The sequence below is a fragment of the Herpailurus yagouaroundi genome, unplaced genomic scaffold (assembly GCF_014898765.1).
Source record: "Herpailurus yagouaroundi ecotype Mexico unplaced genomic scaffold, PumYag 142, whole genome shotgun sequence".
NCBI lineage: Eukaryota > Metazoa > Chordata > Mammalia > Carnivora > Felidae > Herpailurus > Herpailurus yagouaroundi.
In genome coordinates this window covers 57,921,342-57,941,993 of record NW_024412397.1, presented here as the reverse complement: position 1 = coordinate 57,941,993, position 20,652 = coordinate 57,921,342, and the positions used below count along the sequence as shown (strand labels likewise).

At 43.0% G+C, this 20,652-nt stretch overlaps 1 long non-coding RNA gene across 1 annotated transcript; it reads left to right on the top strand.

Annotated features, from left to right (window-relative positions):
• Positions 1-844: 844 nt before the first annotated feature.
• Positions 845-17,712, top strand: LOC121033169 (uncharacterized). The gene is made up of 3 exons (XR_005791736.1): positions 845-1,315; positions 11,124-11,250; positions 17,141-17,712. It is a non-coding gene; the product is annotated as an uncharacterized LOC121033169 (long non-coding RNA).
• Positions 17,713-20,652: the final 2,940 nt, after the last annotated feature.

Here is a 20,652-nt window from a genome sequence, read left to right as displayed (position 1 = left end):
CAAGGGTCGAAAGAGCATGCTTCTAGGTATTTGCAAGATTTAATGACTTAATATTGTAATAGATTCTAAATATCTCTTTAAAATAATTAAAAAGAATAGGGGTGTCTGGGTGGCTCAACTTCGGCTCAGGTCATGATCTTGCAGTTCATGAGTTTGAGCCCCGGCATTGGGCTCTGTGCTGACAGCTCAGAGCCTGGAGCCCGTTGCAGATTCTGTGTCTCCCTCTCTCTCTGCCCCTCCCCCACTCATGCTCTATTTTTCGCTGTCTCAAAAATAAACAAAACATTAAAAGAATATCTCTCTGGGGGCCCCTGGGTGGCTCAGTCAATTGAGCGTCCAACTTCGGCTCAGGTCATGATCTCACGGTTTGTGAGTTCGAGCCCCGTGACAGGATCTGTGCTGACAGCTCAGAGCCTGGAGCCTGCTTTGGATTCTGTGTCTCCTTCTCTCTCTGCCCCTCCCTCATTTGCATTCTGTCTCTATCTCTCTCCCAAAAATAAACATTAAATTTTTTTAATAAAATAAAATAATTAAAAAGAATAGAAAGAAGTCTTAAATATGGCAAATGCTGTATAATTTTTGCAGTTATACATCACATCTAACTCTAGAGTAAACTCTATGTCTACATTAACACGTTTCCCGTGGTAGCATAGTCTTGTCTCCCGTGCTTGTCCCCTTGCAAGCTCCACTCAGGCACGTAGGCCTTTTTCTCACGCTCACCGGGCTGGCCCCACATCAAGGCCCACATTGCACGGATTGGAGCCTTTGCAAATTCCTGTGCAGACTGCCACGAGTTCCTGAGGGTGGGGCTTGCTAGGGGTGCTGAGAATTGATGGGATCACCAGCCAGTCCAGATGCTGGAAGAGTAGCCAGCAGGTTCCCCAGCTGCCTGTCTCATTGCCCTGAGAGGCAGTTAGGTGCTTGCAGAGAGACAGGTCCTAAAGGTTTAGTGACGAAAGAATTGGAAACCAGGGGGCTAAGACTCTCCAGGAGCCGAAGCATCGGTCCCCTGGCTCAAGCCTCTTTTATTTTTGCAAATTACCTGATAACAGCGAGCACGTACAACATAGTATTTGGCATCTTGACAGGCCGTGCACCTGCAGTATATTCCATACTGGGTCATGAGTACATCTGGCACCAGACAAAACATTCTTATCCCAGGCCTGGAGCCCGTATGATGTCCTTCTGGAGAGAATGAGCAGTCACGGCAGCCTTCCGTCCTGGGAATGAAACTGCTTTCAGTTTTCTTGCTGCTCTGTCCCTTTCCTTCAGGACATTCTTATAGTGCCTCCAGCTTCTTGTTCTCCAATGGGTGGTAAGTCCCACAGCCAGTTCAGAACCAACTGAGGGGTGGGGAGGAAACATTTTTTTTAATTTGATTGAGTTTAAACCAAAAATTACTACAAAATCACTGACTTAAATTGCATTTATGTGGATGAGTTTGCGTGAGTTTTCAGTTTCCGGGCAGCTATGAGGGCATGAGACAGATTGAAGTTTAGTTACAAGAAAATGAGAAAATTATTATTATTATTATTATTATTATTATTATTATTATTATCGCAGCTCAGTTTGGCTGAAAATCATGCATACTATACCTAGAAAATTCCAGAACAAAATTAATGAAAACATTATGGGAAAGAAAGCAAAACATGTTTTATCTTGTTTTTTTGAAAGGGAAAGAAATCAAACTTTGCCGTGGGTTGTGGCTGTATAAAAGTGTGTGTATTTGGATTCAATTTGTTCTGCTGTTCAGCAAATTGGAGCAGGTTTTTGTTTTGTTTTTCTTCTTGGCTTTTTGGCTTTTCGGTCAGGTTCACATCCCTGTCAATGTATTTGCCCTTCGAGAAGCAAAGAAGAGTAAGCCTAGGATGGTTCCTATGCCTCCCAAATGTCTTTCTGTTTTGTAAGCATTTGAAATCCTCAGACATAGAGCCACATCTTATTTCAGAGGCTTCTGGTTCCATGTGCATGAACCTGTGATCTTGGAAGAGCCATATCTCTGTTCTCACCTGAGGCGTTCTCTTACTGGTGAACTCTCAGGTAGAGGTGAGTTGACTGTGAGGCTGGCACAGCTTAGACTTCCCTCCCTTGCCCAGATTTTCTCAGAGGCACTAGTGATGTGTTCACATTGCGGCTTTTAAAAAATCAACTGTGTGAAAACTCATGAACTGTGAGATCATGACCTGAGCCCCAACCAAGAGTCAGATGCTCAACCGACTGAGCCACCCAGGCGCCCCAGAGGAGGAGGATTCTAGAGCTGGCAGAACTCTGAGGACCATCCATCTAAACCGAGGAGCCTGGGGATTAGAGACACTAAGTGACTCCCTCAGGGTCAAACAGGTCAGTAGAGGTAAAGCTGAATCAAAACCTTGGGGCTCCCGGTGCCTCATCTGGTGCATTTTGCACTCAAGTACATGATATCCAGGATCTCACAAGAGCTACTTTTGTCCCCATGAGCGGAGAGAGAAGCTTGAAAGGCAGTGTGCAGGGTGAGGGAAGAGGTGACCCGGGGCCAACCTGACTGACACTTGTGCTGTTCCAAGCGCATTTCAAGACAAGCGCCCATTTGGGGCGCCTGGGTGGCGCAGTCGGTTAAGCGTCCGACTTCAGCCAGGTCACGATCTCGCGGTCCGTGAGTTCGAGCCCCGCGTCAGGCTCTGGGCTGATGGCTCAGAGCCTGGAGCCTGTTTCCGATTCTGTGTCTCCCTCTCTCTCTGCCCCTCCCCCGTTCATGCTCTCTCTCTGTCCCCAAAATAAATAAACGTTGAAAAAAAATTAAAAAAAAAAAAAAAAAAAAAAAAGACAAGCGCCCATTTGAAAAGGGAAAAGATTTGAAAAGTGAGTCCACAGAGCCCCGAGTAGAAGGAGGAGGAGGATGTGGGGGAGGGGGAAGGAAGCTGTTGTACGAGATTCAGAACTGGGGCCATAGTTCTCCTCTGCAATTTGGAAGGATTAATTTGCTAAGTAAGGAAAGTGTATCGCTAAGTAGAAAAGCTTCCAGGTAACATCTCGGGAAGGTGGGAAGGGTTTAACAGCAGACCCAGAGAGCGCCACCTCCGTGGGAAGATGCCGGAGCCCCAACAGCAAGGGAAGCTGCACCTTAGATTGTCACGTGAAGGACGTTGTTCACCAGGGCAACAACTTGCATCATTTCTTCACTCAGGTCCCAGACAAATTCCCACATGTCCTGCTATGAAACAACCTTGCTATTAACAGTGACTTGCCATCACTGTGTGAGCCCCTCCTTTCTCGTTTACCCTCCCATCCCCCACTCCTCCTACCCTGCCGCCATGTTTGTCCTCAAAATGTTGAGTGGACTTTTAGTCAGAAAGGTGGGTGGGTGTGGGGGGGGGAGGGGGGTGGAAATGGGAGGTTCTAGGGATGATAGTGGGGGAATGTTCTTTACATATCATTGGAAACGTTTTCTTTCCAGTCTGGGGAGTCTAGTGTTTTTCTTGCAGTAGCTTGGGAATTACATTTCTGTTTCTTTTATGCTCTTTCCCAAACCCTGATTCTTTTGAAATACATACAAATGCCTGTGTTTTCTTCCTCACTGTTGAGAATTACCGCCCTATAAATTGGTTCCCAATTCAAAAAAAAAATCACTTCTCTTCCAAAAAAGCAGAAGAGAAACGGCTTTGCCAATGACAGAATGGTCCTGCATTGGGGGCCTTGGGTTCTCTCTGCAAATTAGAGAATTTCTGTAAGGACTGGGCGAGCCTCAGCTCAGAGTCTGGCTCGTAGGACATGCGCATAAATGACAGCTGCTCTCATTTTCAGTGTCTGGCTTCTCCGTTCCCATATGAAAACACAGAGGGGGCTTATCTAAATGAAATCGGGGCAGGTATAATGGACAACAGGAAGCACATCAGGAAAATCAGTCAGTCAGCATCAAAGAAAGTGAATGTGGAATCAGTATATTGTACACCTGAAACTAATATAACACTATGTTAACTAACTGGAATACAAATTAAAAATTCGATGAAAGAAAGAAAGAGAATCTGCTTCACCTTGCCTTCCTCTTCCCTTTCCAATCTGTTTCTGTGTATTTACGTGAAGTACCAGTATGTGCCTGTCACTCTCTTATTCAATCCAGCATTACTGCTACATATGAACGCTTTGGCATCTGCTATGGGGGAGGCACCGAGGTATGGACACTGCCCTTGAGCCACAGCCAGGAAGAAGATGGGGTGATGGGGGAGGGCTTTTGCAGCTGGAAGGTTGAATAGACTTTCTGCAGTGTAGTAATTTTTATTAACTAATTACAGAATTCACCATAATCCCAAGAATGACATTTTGCAGGTTTAACAGAGTCAGCAGATCTATCAAGGAGCTAGATTAGCCCCAATTACACAATAAAACTCTTCTGTTTACCGAAAGTCTGTAAGACATTGAGCTCTAGGCATTTTTCCAAAGAGTAGAATAGACAGCAAAAGTGAATAGAATGGAAAATAGATGGACAGAGAGGGGGAAAAAATGGAAAGAATAAAGAAAGTACATGGAGAAAATATGAGGGGCACCTGTTTGACTCAGTCGGTTAAGCGTCCAACTTCAGCTCAGGTCATGATCTCACGGTTCATGGGTTCGAGCCCTACATCCAGCTCTGTGCTGACAGCTAGGAGCCTGGAGCCTGCTTTGGCTTCTCTATCTCCCTCTTCTCTCTGCCCCACCCCAGCTCACACTCTGTCTCTCTCCCTCTCTTTCAAAAATAAATAAACATTAAAAGAAAATTAAAAAAAAAAGAAACTATGAAAAGAACATGGGGTTTAGTGACTGCTGAGGTGAAGAGCTGGGAAGCGTTTGGGAAGGTGATCCTCTTGAACATGATTGCAGGAGAGTGACAGCTCTCAGGATTGAGTTGACGCAGCATCACCTTTTTCTGGAAGGGTATTCAAGGAAGATTTTGTTTTCAGCAACTTCAACAAGTGTCACTTGAAATGGGCTAGCCATAGTCAGGCCCTTCCATGTAAAGTCCTGCCAGAAAGTTTCACAACTATCTTTTTAGAGCCAAGCAAATTATTTTTAACCAGTAGACACTAAAGACTCCCTAAAGTATGTCATCAACAGGAGTCTGTACTCTTCCACTGTTGATTTGAATCTCATAATTCAAAACAGTTGAAAGGTCTAAACGTCAACAAAGGACATACAACAAAGCTGAAAAATCTATCATGCTAAAGCTGCGGGGAATCCCAGGTCTCTGGTTTACTGCCTCTGAATCTGTAGATAATTGGATGGAGATCTGGCTCCATCGAGGGATGCCCCCAGATCCCTGCCAACGGCAAAGCACAGGCTGAACTTGAATCCCGGTGTCCTGACTCCAGGCTCAACAACAACCTGCTCTCCTACATGGCCCTTTCCTGAAAACACGTTGAAGTACTACCTTTCTTGGGGACGTTATATTTTCAGCCAGAATCAAATCCGCAAAATAACAGGACTGAGACTGTAAATGATTGACTTCCAGGCTTTAGTCAGTAGGTAGAATTATTCTGGTCACCAGTGTGGCCTGCCTTGTGCCTCTGAGATCGACCCATGAAGAGAATAGCTGCCTACTCTCCATACAATTAAGATGAGCTCTGAGGGAGGAAGAGGAGAATTTGGGTGGCCTGCAGAACACTGAGTATCAGTGTGGAGCCTGGTGACCTCCCTACTGCACACAGAAGGCGCTGGAGGAAATGTTGACACATTTGGGTACGTCAAATATGGATATTTTCATGACATTGGGCGCTGGATTAAAAAAACTCAACTTGCAGTGGGGAAACTTGGCTTTCAGAAGCAGCTTTTCCATTGATTGCCCAGGGAACTCGCCTTCTCGCTCAGCTTCTGAACCTCAAGGAGAGACATGTGCCGTCTACATCAGAAGGTTATGGAAATGGTTCAGTGGGATAACAGGTGTGGTCACTCATTATAAACCATACTTCACCACACAGATTTAAGTTATTGTTATTACCATTAATTAATGTACTTTTTCAGAAATTCATCATTCTGATCCTTGCTATATAGCCAGTTAACAAATGCTTAGATGGATTTGACCAGGTTTAGTTTGACCAGGTTGGTGTACATTCATTAGTAAAGAGAAATGACTTGGGCACTTGACAAAACTGGATGTTAATCCTGGTTCTACCATTTTTTTTGTCCGATAGCACATTAGGCAACTTATTTACTCTTTCTCAGCCTTGGCTTCCCCCTGTGTGAAACGAAGATGGCAAAACCACCTGTCAAGCCAGTGTGACGGTTGAGGGAGTTAGCACACACACAATGCTTAGTACAAGGCCTGCCGTATGCTTAACTGCCCTCAAAACGTTAACTAAGCTTATTAGCAAAAGAAGTTAAGATTTCTCTTCCCCATGGAACTAACAGAATTTGGTCCTGAGGATTAAAAGGCAAAGGAGATGCAGGGCTGAGCTGGTCATGGGGCCAAGCAGACGGGAGTCTGGAGACACTTGTGGTCCATGCACTGGGTTACTCCATGGCATCTAGCATCGGATGCCATACTGGCCCACGCTGTGAAAGTTGTAGGATCAGAGACCCGCCTGGCTCATCTCTACCGTCCGCTCTAGAATCTTCCCTCTCAACCTCACTTTTCAGCACACAGCAGGGTCTAGTGGACCTCTGTACGGTATAATTGCAGAATTCATAAGATGCAATTAAGAATATAAAGCTGTATTCATATCATTTGATTGGGTACATTCTTCAAGTTGGAGATTTCTTACCTGGTTAGTTTAAGTGGAAAGACCTCCTTATCTTCTTAGACTGGACATTGTGGCAGTGATGAAGCATTATTCCCTGACTTTTTATAGGTAACTGCAGTCCTAAAGGGGAAAAGATGGAGATACAGACACGGATGTGTCAATCCTTGCTTCCAATGTGGATATTTTCATCTGAATATTGGGTACCAGGGCAAGTATGGAATTTCTTGAGACATGTTAACAAGTTGGCACCCTGTAATTTTCTGGGCCGGGCGCATATGGGTGTGCGCTCACCTATGCATATGCTCTTTTCTTCATATAGAAAAGATGCTGGCGCTTTGCTGCGGGGGTGTGGGAGTGATGGCACAGTGTGCTGTGGCAGCTGGAATGAAATGTGAACGTGCATTTGCCGCTCAGATGTGCTCATCACAAGGCCACTCAGGCCGCCAAACCTCAACTGTGCCCTGAGAATAAAGACAAAAGTCCTTCCCCAGGCTGGACCTTGCATGCCCCTCCTCCTTCTCCCCTGGCTCTCTCCAGGGCGCCATCTAGTTCCTCCAGTGACCACACCCTTCCCAACCCCACCCCCACCGGGAAGGTTCTCCTCTCCCTGCCCCTTCTTAGGCTACTCTCCCCAAACCCACAGATCTTCCCTTGAACAGGAATGGTCACATTTTCAGTTGGGTCCCCTCCAGTTCCCCCAATCCCCATCCTAATGTCCCTCCTCTCCCTGCCCCCCTCCCCGCCCCTGCCAACTTTGTAGTCTTATTAAGACCCAAGCAGTCAAGGTTGTTATTGTGTTTTAGAAATTACCTCCCATGATCTGTTTTGGTTTGAATCAAAAGTTTTTGTGGTTTGGTTTACCTGACTGCTTTTGGTATTTGTTTTCTATTTTATGTCATTATTTGGTAATATTATTTTTAATACTCCTCACTAGCTTTTAAAAAGAAACAGTTAAGGGCTTTGTGGGTATGCAACAGAGGTCAGAAGTCAAAGCCAGTATTTCAAAAAATTTATGAAATGGAGACGAGGAAAGAAGAGCATAAATAAATAGTGGCTGATGGGATAAGGCTGGAGATCAGAATGATGGCAAAGAGGGCAAAGCAGCGCTAACCAGGGAAAAGAGCATCTGTGTGGACTTCAGCATGTTAAGTGGATGAATTTCACGGGAGTACAGGTCATAAATTAAACAATGGAGGCTAGATGTCCTCAAACAAACCTCACCAACGATCAGGGAAATGCAAATCAAACCCACAATGAGCTATCACCTCACACCTGTCAGAATGGCTTGTACCAAAAAGACAAGAGGTAACAAGTGTTGGCAAGGGCGTGCAGAATAGGGAACCCTCATGCGCTGTTGGTAGGAAGATAAACTGGTGCAGCTACTATGGAAAACAGTATGGTGGTCCCTCAGAAATTAAAATAGAACCACCATAGGATCCAGCAATTCCACTTCTGGGTATTTATCCAAAGAAACCGAGAACAGGATCTTGAAGAGATATCTGCACGCCCATGTTCATTGAAGCATTATTCGCAATAGCCAAAATATGGAGACAACCTAGGTGTCCATTGACAGATGAATGGATGAAGAAGATATGCCGTGACCAAGAAGGGAATTGTGCCATTTGCAACCACATGGAAGGACCTTGAGGCCATTATGCTAAGTTAAATAAGTCAGACACTGAAGGACAAATCCTGTATGATAGCACTTATAGTGAAATCTAAAAAAGCCAAACTCATAGAAACAGAGACTAGAGTGTTGGTCAGCAGGGGCTTGGTGTGGGGGAAATTGGAAGATGTGGTCGAAGTGTACAAATTTCCAGTTGTCAGATGAATAAGTTTTGGGGATCTATTATAAAGCATGATGATTATAGTCAACAATACTGTATTATAGACTCAAAAGTTGCTAAGGCGGTAGACCTTAAATGTTCTTACCACAAAAAAGAAACGGTAATTACGTGATGTGATGTAGGTTTTAGTTAACGCTATGGTGGTAATCATTTTCAATATATAAGCCTATCCAATCAACACACCGCACACCATAACCTTACGCCATGCTATATGTCAATTATATCTCAATAAAACTGATAAAACAAATCTTTTGAACAGTGGTCTAATTTGTACCGCTTGATTGTTTACAAGATCAGGGGCACCATGAGATCTGTGTGACCTTAGGTTACTAAGATGCTCTCCATCTTTGATCTCTTGTGCCTTGAGAACCCCCAAGAAGCAAATATTCTTTTAGTGTGAAACTACTTGGGATAGAAGAAATGGAAGGAGAAGGTCAAGGCAGAGGTACAAGAGTTCATGAGAAATGACACGTCTCTCTAGATTGGTAGCATGTTAGGGCAGTCTTTTCTTTTGTGGGTTCCATGTCCTGGATCCTATTTTGTTGGTATGATTTCCTTCTCCTTCTCCCACAAAATTTTTTCACTTATTTCCTTCTAAAATATTAGTGCATTTGGGTTTCAGTTTTAACTTTTGAAACCTTTACATTTTGGATTCCACTGAAATTTATTTTATGTTAGGTGGGAGGTAAGAATCCAAGTTGGTATTTTTTTTTTTCCCCCGAATAGCTATCTGGTTATCCCAGTACGATTTAATAAACAGAAAACAATTTCCTCCTGATTCAAAATGATCTGGGCTTTTTATATCTCTTGGCATTCCCTGTGGGAGAAGTCCATTAAACACAAATTTCAGATGACCTCATGTGCCTGGTTAATGTGCTAAGTTGGAGTGGGGTGGGAGCTGTTTGTCTCAGCTGGACTTGAATGCCCTGGAATAAATTTCAGGACACTTGTGCCAGGGGGAAGGAGAGTACTGCTTGGTAACTAGCTGGCCCCCGTGCTTTGAATTCATGTGTTTGATATCTGTGTTCTTGTATCGCCGTACCAATGCTGCAGGAAAACTCAGTCGTGTTGGACATATTTAGGGTAACTTATTAAAGTGTGTGTGTATATGTCTGAGTCTGAGTGAGTCAGTGCATGTATGTGAGTGTGTAAGCATGTGTGTGAGTGTGGGTGTGTGTGTAGTTGTACGTGGTATTTGGCTATACTTACGTAATTTTTGCCTTGCAAAAGCAAATACAATTTGATTCTCATATATAATGTGACTCTACTATATGGTAGGAGAAGTAACAGGTATATTTAACTTGGTTTGACAAGGTTAAGGGAGGGTTCTGTTGGCAGTAAAGCTGATCTAAGGAATTAAGCCAGGTGAGGGCCTGAGACAGAGCTTTCCTGACAAAGTCATGTGAGACGAACTTGAAATGAGAGAATATGTCATGTTCTAGAAACTGGAAAGATCTGGGATGGTTGCAATATTTGAATAGTAACAATGATTAATAACAGAAAAACTCACATCTACTTGTTTACTCTGAGCCGGGACCTTTGCATTTTTACCTATTTTAATCCCCACAAACTCTTTGTTTAAATACAATTATTTTCTATTTGACCAACAAGGAGACCAAGACGGAGAAATCAAATAGCTTGTCTTAGGTGGCTTGGATATTTACTGTAGAGCATTTACTTTTTTAAGGTGAAATTAAGAATAATTTTGGTGGCGCGTGGGTGGCTCAGATGGTTAACTGTCCGACTTTGGCTCAGGTCACAATCTCACAGTCTGTAGGTTGAGGTCCCGCGTCAGGCTCTGTGCTGACAGCTCAGCCTGCTTTGGATTCTGCATCTCCTTCTCTCTCTGCCCCTTGCCTGCTCGTTCTCTCTCTCTCTCTCTCTCTCAAAATAAATGTGACATTTTTGTTAACGAATATTTTGTCAAATTCTAAAAGAAATTGTGACTTGGTTGTTTGCTCTGTGTTTTCCCCACAGATTTCTTTATGACCACAGGCAGGTCACTGTCGGTCTCTGTGCATTTCCTCCTGTGTAGAACAAGTGTTTGGCAAAGGTTGGACCCTCCAGTTGTAAACGTGATGCCTGTAGCCTGCCCTGATCATACAAAGCAGAGAGCTCTGCCTGTTGCTTCAAGAATTTTCCCTTTCTTTCTGACTCATATCTGCCCAGAAGACTACATACTGTGTGATTCCATTTATCTAGAAGGCAAGGCCATAGTGATAGAAAGCAGATCAGTGATTGCTGGGGCCCAGAGTGTGCAGGAGGATGGACTGTTAGGAGACACAAAGGAATAATTTTGGGTTCTGGCAATATTTTCTATCATGATCATAGTGGTGGTTACATGACAGAATACATTTATCAAAATTCACTAACAATTGGTGAATTTTATTTCATGAAATTGATACCTGATTTATAAAGAAATATATATATCTCAGCTTGGGACTCTTATGCCTTACAACCCCAGGTCATATTAATTCACTTTTGCCTATGTTACATGCATGTTACTATGACTGCCTTTACCACAGTGGCCACCATCACAGGACACACACCCATGTCTCCATGCCCTCTCTCCCATGTTCTCTTCCAGATCTCCTCCGGAGTGAAGATCCGGCATCTTCCCAAATGACTAAGAAATCATCATAGCCAACTTCGGTGAAGAATGTGATGAGAATATCCTGCTCTTTCTGACGTGCTTTTATTTAGGAAGAGTTAACGTAAGCATAACTTAGAAGTTAGAAAATAGATTGTAATGGTCTCCCTTTTTATCTTCACCCTAAGTCTACTCTTGCGTCAAGGTCCAGCTCCACTCCTACCTTCTCTTTGTAACCTTGTCTGATGGTTCCATCTCTTAGTGATCTGCCCCGATACTTTGTACTCTGATGTCAAGTGATGGAGATTTATTCCATCTGAATTCTGTTGGAATCACTGTATGTGTTGGAAAATACTACTTTGAGAATCTTCCTGGTTAGAAGTGAGATGCAAAATGAAAGAATATGTTACAAAGAATGGCCATCAAAATCCCTTCCAAAGAAGTTGGAATCTGTTACCTGGACAGCTCATCGTTTAGGGGAGTAACAGTAATAAGTTTGGGTGTGCAAATCTGGAAGGCAGTTGCTGGTATAGTGCTGAAGTCCTGTCCACCTTTCCAGATTAGAAGAGAAAGGAATTCGAAACTCCCTCTAAGAAGTGAGGGGAGAGAAGGCAGAGAGGCTGATATGGGTTGGTAGAAGGATGAGAGGCAACTCTGAGGCAGCTCTATAGCTGAGAGAGCACTTTGCACCTGAACTCGAAGAAGAGCTGAAATGGGTGTCTGGGTTGGCTCAGGGGAGGAGACGGTATGTGCAGACAGATGAGAGGATGCCATGTGGATTGCCCTTGAGCAATGCTGTGTGTGCGAGCCACGGCTCTGGCACCCCACCAGTCACACCATGCCACATATTCTTGTTTCAGCCTCAAGGAAGAGACAGACAAGGTACACAAATAAAAGGAATGCAATTAAAGATCAAGTCCGAATGGTAGCCCAGTGTGAACAGATGCGGAAGGAAGGAATTTCCTTCTCTGTATCTTTGGTCCATATACCTAGTAGGTTCTCACTCCTTTCTAAGAGGAGTTCTACAAGGTTCCTTCTAGAAGGTTCTTCTACTCCTTCCAAGCAACTTCCTGGGTTTCCCTTTCACATGGGATGGCATGAGTGGCATCATGCCTATGCCTACGGGGAATATATAGCCCTTTCTTTGGCTAGACTTCTAGTAAGAAGGTGCCATTCGATTCCACTGGCAGTTCAAAAAATGAGCAAAAGTCTAAGAATTAACTCATATCAGCTTTGGAGCCTGCAGAGATTGGCAGTGTCCTGTAAAAGCTGGTAGTACCTTCTAATGAAATATTTATTAGGATTGTGGTTTTGCAAATGACAAATCAATTTAAAGTAACGTTTCCTCCAGAAGATGGAAGAGTACAGCCGGAGCTTCACACCCATCCCAGGCTGACATTTCCTTGAACCTCCCCGCTTCAGCTTTTCATTGTGTAGCAAATGTGTGACACAAATGTAGCAGAACGGAATGCTCCTGCAAGGGCGCAGACCGCTCTAACAAGGCCAGCACAGCTGCCCGTGTGCCCAACATAAATAAAGCATCAGCAAATTCAGGAAAACACAACACATAATTGAACTGAGATGAGGACAAGAGTCAGGTTTTGTAAGATCATCCCTAAGTGGATGCAACTAATGGCTTTAACGTTTCTTCTCAAATCAGGCTGAGTGGTTGAGCAGGCAGCCTTAGGAAACCCATAGCAACTAGGAAAAGATCACAGATACCCACGACGTGCAAGCAGCAAACACAGGCTGTCTGGTTGAAGAAATATTTTTATAGGAGGCTTGGGACATGAATGGAGGGAGTAGCAAAGAACAAAAGCAATGGGTAGGCGTATCCTCCATTTCACAGAGAAATCCTGAAGTCTTTCTAGAAGTCCCTGTGGGGGACTGTGGCTTATGCAAACGTCTAATACCTGCGTGCCTCCAGGCACAGTGCCTCAAAGATAGAAGGAGCCCAGTGAAGGTGTGTTGCATTATTTTTGTCTTAAACTTTATTAACCCCCTGTTCCTTCTTTCCTCCAAGCCCTGGATTCCTGTCTAATAAGGCTTTGGCTTCATGAAATCCTAACATGGAAGCTGAAAGGCAAGCAGGAAAGACAGAATCGTGGAAATCAAAATTAGTATCAATAGTACATTTGAGATTTTCACTTCTAGTCAAAATGGGATGTCTGAAAAACGGGACAAAATATGTAAGCACTGGTTTTCAGGCATCGGACATTGAGGCAGGATGACGAGTCCTGAGATAAGAGAAACAAACACGGTAACCCACACCATTGCCTTCTCATTTGCTGGAGAGAGAGGCAACCAGGAATAGCTGGGCAGTCTTGCTGAGTTCAGGAGATGATGCTGGGACTATGGGGAGACCAAAGGGGCTGGAGTTCACAAAGCAAAAAACTAGAGAGGTGGGAGCTATATAGAGAGAGTTCTGGGGTTCTGAAATGGCCCCCTCCAGTCTGCAACTGAAGACTGACCAGTGTATGCACGTGATAAATCGACCCAAGACCAGGAACAACTGTTATCAAATCACACAGGACCAACAAGAGTTTGTGTTCCAGAGTGGAAAAATCTTGTAGCTTACATGACCTCATATAGAGGTATTATAGAATACTGATATTGAGTATTCATAAGGTATTGCCTCAATGGTGAAAAACACTTTAAAATGAGACCTGCTTATTTGTTTTGTTTTGTTTTATTTTGGTGTTGAGTTGTATAAGTTCTTTATATATTTTTATCTTCTTTTTGAGAAAGAGAGAGAGAGAGTGCGCACAAGCAGGGGAGGGGTCGAGGGAGAGGGAAAGAGAATCTTAAGCAGGCTCCACACCCAGCACAGTGTGCAATGTGGAGTTCGGTCTCACAAAATCAAGAGTCAGACACTTAACCGACTGAGCCACCCAGGTGCCCCAATTTCTTTACATATTTTGGATGCTGACCCTTTACTGGATATGTCATTTGCAAATGTCTTCGCCCATTCAGTAGGCTGTCTTTTAGTTTTGTTGATTATTTCCTTTATTTATTTTATTTTATTTTATTTATTTATTTATTTTTTCAACGTTTATTTATTTTTGGGACAGAGAGAGACAGAGCATGAACGGGGGAGGGGCAGAGAGAGAGGAAGACACAGAATCGGAAACAGGCTCCAGGCTCTGAGCCATCAGCCCAGAGCCCGACGCGGGGCTCGAACTCACGGACCGCGAGATCGTGACCTGGCTGAAGTCGGACGCTTAACCGACTGCGCCACCCAGGCGCCCCTTGATTATTTCCTTTAAAAAATGGGTAGGAGACATGAACAGACATTTCTCCAAAGAAGATATACAGATGGCCACCAGACACACGAAAAGACAGAGAGTCCAGAAATATTTCAAATATAAACACATATATCCAACTGATTTTTTTATGAAGGTGCAATTTAATGGCTAAAGGACAATCTTTTCAACGAATGATGCTGGAACAACACAAAAGAAGAACAAGGAGAGGAGGAGGAAGAAGAAAAGAAAAGAGAAAAAAAATCTCTATCCAAACCTCACATCATATATAAAAATGCACCATAGACTCAAATGTGAAACGTAAAACTATAAAACTTGTGGAAGAAAACATAAGAGAAAATCTCCGTGACCTTGTGCAAGGCAAAGACTTCTTAGATAACACCAAAACACAACTCCTAAAAGAAAAAAAACTGATAAAATAATCTCCATAGAAAGGAAGAATATCTACCCTTTGGAAGACACTATTACAAGAATAGAAAGGGGCAACTGAGTGGCTCAGTCGGTTAAGTATCCATTGTCAGCTCAGGTCATGATCTCACAGTTCATGAGATCAAGCCCTGTGCCGGGCTCTGCGCTGAGAGCACAGAGCCTGTTTGGGATTCTCTCTCCTCATCTCTCTTTCTTCCCCTCCCCTGCTCACACACACACACTCTCTCTCTCTCTCTTTCAAAATAAACACATAAACTTTTTTTTAAAAAAAAGAATAAAAAGACAAGCTATGAACTGGGAGAAAATATTTGCAAATCACATATCCAATAAAGGACTTGTACTCAGATTACATAAGGATTCTTAGAATTCAGTAATAAGAAAACAAACAACCCAGGAAAATATGGCCAAATGTTGGGGCATTTCACCAAAAAGATATGCGCATAGTAAACGAGCACGTGAAAATATGTGCAACATCGTTAGTCATCAGGGAAATGGAAATCAAAGCCACAATAAGATACCACTGTACATCTACTGGAATGGCTGAATTTCAGAAGACTAACCATGCCGAGTGTTGGCATGCGCAAGGAACAACTTTAACTCTCATATACTGTTGGTGGAACTGTAAAATCGTGTAAACATTTTGCAAAACACCTGGGCAGTTTCTTAAAAACTTAAACACACACTTACCCCATAATCTAGTCATTCTACTCCTAGGTATTCTACTCGTGTTTAAGTTAGTGAGTACATATGTCTACACAGAGATTTATACTTGAATATTCATGGGAGATTTATTTATAATAGCCAAAAGCTGGGAACCCGAACGTCCACCAGTAAGTGAACAGAGAAGCAAATTGTACTACCTGCATGTAATGGAATAATGCATAGCAATAAAAATAATTCTCAGCAATAAAAAGTAACAAACTAGGGATCCATAACAAGATAGAAGTGTCTGAAAATAATGATGCTGAGTGAAAGAAGCCACACACACATAAATGTACATACTTTATGATCTTGTTTATACACAATCCCTGAATATACAATCTATTGTGACAGAAAGTACACTGTTGATTACCTAGTGCTATGGTGGCAGAGAGGAACAAGAAAGATTACCAAGGGGTATGAAGAAAGTTTGGGGGATGTATGTATATGGTGTGTGTGTATGTATACATATAATGCCAAAATTTATCAAGTTGTCTTTGAAACATGAACATTTATTTCATATCACTTTACATTAATAAAACTGAAAAAGTTAATTCATTTTCTAAATTGCTTTATTAGGAAAAACACTATTCATCTTTCTGTGTGTGTGCGGAAACTTGTAGTTTTCAAACAAATACCACTTTGATTTTCTGATTTTTCATAAGGACCCTGTGGAGTTGGGAGGCCGAGTGGTGCTCTTTCCATTATTTAGAAAACGATTCTGATCTCAGAGAGGCGAGGTGTTTTGTTTGAGTGCCCATGCCTAAGCAGCGATAGATCCAAAGTTACAGTTCAGGTTTTCTGATTATTGGACGAATCACAACACCTGCTCTGTGTAGTAGCCAAGTCTCATGGGAAACACTGCAATTGGCCTAGTAGAGACTCGGTTTCTATTGGCCCATATTCAACCAGTAAATCCCCCAAATCATGACGCTTTAATGTGTTACCAGAATTAGAATAAAACCAAAGCTACAAGTGATCGTTTGAAAGGATTCTCGATCACAAAATGCAAAGCACATCACACTCCAGCCAACCCGAGTGAGTTATGGGCCAGTTTCCCGATCATGCTGGGTAATCACTGCAGATCCGTGGAAGCTTCCGGACTGAGAACTGCATCGCAGAGCACATGTAATTCCCAAGAAAAGCAGGAGTCCATGAAAGAGTTTTCTTTGTAAATGACACACTCCCAAATTCCTAGTGACAATCTCGTTGTTACTAGGGATATGTTTTCCTTCCACACATATTTTTGACTTTTTCTTTTATCTAAAATACACCTGATAGCTGTTGGAGGACATGGGTTGCTCCTGCGGTGTGAAGCTCTGCACTGTAAGGTTGGAAAGCACACAGAAAGCATAACCTTCCATGGCCTCACCAGCCACGTGAGAGACCTTCACCTGAGCACCAGCTTTCAAGTTGCATCTAAAGGCAGGTTACTTGCTCCACAGGGATGTGTAAGGATAAAACAATGTTGTCTTTCCCATAGAATCTTGCTAAGAAATAAAAAAAAAATGTGTATAAATTACCATTCACAATTGGTGCTTTTATTTTCGAATTCCTACCCTCAACAGTTACAGTCTAAATCTGAGAACTAGACAAATGTCTATCCTTTCCATGTGTTTTCAGCTGGAATCCTGTCTGCTCTCTCCTCTGCCCATTCCACATGACTTCCAGCGCTGTGCAGGGGTCTCGTCACCAGGACTCACCTGGAATCACCATGAACTCTTCCTGCAAGCTCCATCTCCAGTGCCGCTCCTTTTACGAACCTTCTCTGGCCATTTAATGTGCTCCATTTAGCTCTCTGGCCTCATGTTATTTGCAACATTCCTATTTCCTTTTCAATCTCTGCTTTGTACTATAATCACCAAAGGGCATGTCCATTTCCCTCACTAGACAGCAAGTTCCTTGAGGGCACTATTGTGTTTTACACAACTTTCTATGTCATATAAAACTTCCCACCTGGGTAATTCAACAATAAATGAACAGACACAAAGACATGTAAGGGAAAAGAATATGGACATAGTTCCAACTATGTGCCCACAGTGTTAGATTAAGAAATGGCTCATTACCATGACCTTTGAAGTCTGGCGTGTGTCCCATTGTCTTTGCTCTTCACTTAGAGGGAATGGTGATTTTTCATTTTCGACTGATAATTCCCATGCTTTCTACATAATTTTATTATATATGTTCACATTGCCAAATACCTTTTTATTGTATGTATTATATATATTACATAAATTTATATATATAAATATATATTACATATATATTACATTGTACATATATATACTAAACTGTTTTTAAACACATGAAATTGGAATCATACTACATGTATTTTGCTGTGACCCTTTTTTGTTCAAAACTGTGTCCTTGTGGATGACGCATGTTGTTGCTTGTGTAAACACGTGCTCTGAGAGACAGAGCAGGGGTCCCCTTTGGGCTCCTTGTCCTGGGGGACACACAGGCAGGCAGAGGAATCACCTGATTACCCAGTGGAACCAGAGCTGCTCTTACCCAGTGGGGCAGGAAGGACACCGTGTGGAACTCGAGGGATCCTCAAGTCCCGTCTTGCCATCAGGACTGTGGATAGAGAGTGCAGCACTCTTTAACTGAGAAGGGGTGATTGCCAAGGGTGCAGTCTCCTCAGGAGCACAGTTGGGCTCACACCACCGGGTAACTTGCCAGGTCATAGATGCTTGGGTAGACTGGTACACAAGGAAGGAGAGAAGGTTCCTATTCTTATGAATCTTGTATTTCAGGGCATGTGAGAGAGGAATCAAGAGAAAAACAATAGGGGTGCGTGGGTGGCTCAGTCAGTACAGCATCTGGTATCAGCTCAGGTCATCATCTCACAGTTCGTGAGTTCGAGCCCTGCATCAGGCTCCCTGCCATCGGCACAAAGCCCACGTGGGATTCTCTGTCCCCCTTTCCCTCTGTCTCTTCCCCAGTCACTCTCTCTCTCTTCTCTCAAAAAGAGTGACTTACAGCCACTTACAGCGGCAGTGACTTAGAGTTCAAGGGGACCCCTCCTCTTTCCCTCAAAAAGAGAAACGATAAACAGTAGATAGAATAAATAATCAAATTAAATAGTATGTTAGAAGTGATAAATCCTAGAGAAAAGGGGAAAAATGGAGCAGGGCAAAAAGGTCAGGAGTACAGGATGGCAGGAATGGGGAGGGATTTGCAATATCAAATAGGATGGGTCTCATGGAGAAGGGAACATATGAGCAACTATTGAAGACAGTGAGGGATTAGTCCCGCAGATGTCTGAGAAAGGAGTATTCAAGGCAGAGGAAACTCCCAGTGCACTGTAGAAGGCAGGAGTGTGCCTGGCACTCTGGGAAGAGTAGGGAGCCAGTGGGGCAGACAGGAGATGAAGTCATAGCAGCAAAGGAAGGGAGAAGCAAAGGAAGGGAGAAGCAAGGGGCACCTGGCTGGCTCAGTCGGTTGAGTGTCCATCTTCGGCTCAGGTCATGATCTCACAGCTCATGGGTTCGAGACCCACGTCGGGCTCTGTGCGGACAGCTCAGAGCCTGGAGCCTGTTTCAGATTCAGCAGGGGGAGCAGGGTAGGAGGTCACATGTGGGTTTTTGTAAGGACTGTCGCGAAGCCTTTGGCTTTCACTCCAGGTTGAAATGAGAAACCATTTCAGGTTTTTGAGCAGAAAGTTGTTATGATCTGACTTATTTTGAAAGGATTACCCTGATGTTATAAGAGAAACAGAATCTAAAGCGCCAGTGGCAGAGGTGGGGAGACAGAGGCCGATGGCAGTAATCCAGGTAAGAAGCGATGCTGGGTCAGAGCAGGATGTTAGCGGCAGGAAGTACACGAGGTGGTCCGGAAATAGTCTTAGGATAGAGTCACTCAGTCATCCTGATAAACTGAAAAAGATGTTTTCGTATCGAGCAAGTGGAAGCATGCCGTTGCAATCACATGGGAAAGCTTACAAGCAGGACAGGGTTTGTTTGGGGGGCTCGTGGGGGTTGCAGATGAGGGTAAATCTGGGTTGTCCAATAGACATGCAAGTGGAGAAGTCACATAAGCAGTCTGATATATGCATCTGGAGTGCCGGGCAGAGGTCTGGACTGAAAAATACAAACATCGGAGCCTTTGACACATGGCTGGCATAATAGTCACCCCAGACATTTTGATATATTATTTAACTTAACCAAGTTTAGAGTCAGTGGATATCTTTATGGTTTTCTTAAATGAGACGAGGAATTTGAAACTCTGCAATTTTGATGATTCCTTTGGTAGTGCATTTTCCCCTTGTTTTTGTGTCATCCTACAGGATCTATTGCTATCATTTTCGACAGCCAGGGCTTGCATACATTACCTTTTCTCAGCAGCCCTTCATTGTATCTCAGATCTACATTTGGGGTCACTTTCCTTTTCATGAAATCCATCCTTCCGAATGTCCTTAACAAAGGTTTATATTGCTCTGAAAATGATTTTTCTTTACATTCACTTCTGAAAGAGAGTTTTTGCCAAGAATACAATTCTACGTGGACATCTACTTTCTCTAAGCACGCTAAAAATACTATAGCGTGTCCTCAATCTCCCACTGTTGCCCATGGGAAAATCAGATCTCAGAAGAACTTTGGCCTGTGGGTCTCTTTCATTTAATTTTCAAAATCTTCTGGGAATCTCTTCTCTCTCATTGTACATTAACTTAAAATCATGCAGAATAATTTTCCATTTAGCTGAATGAGGCAACTAGGAAAGACAGTAATGAACATCACCAATCTCTACTAAGCATTGTTCACACTTGGGAGAAAATTCTGGAAAAAAAAAATTAAATATGTGTTCCCTTCTTGGCAGTTTAGAATTTTTCCCAAATGTATTTCCATATCTATTAACTTCTCATGAAAATGCAGTCAAAATATTTTGGTCTTACGGACAGAATAGCAATATCTGCTCTTGATAAATCACTGTGATTATGTTTTGATAAGCTAAGATGAAGGCTTGTTCTAGTATCATTAGAGTCGCGTTTATCTGTGTTTTCAGGCTCAAGACTATTTCAACAAATGCATGAGATTATACATTCTCTGAGTTACAAAAATCGGAATCGACATACTTTTTAACTTCTTCTTAACAGATGATTAGAATTTTCACTTACAGTTTTTGATTGCCCTTGT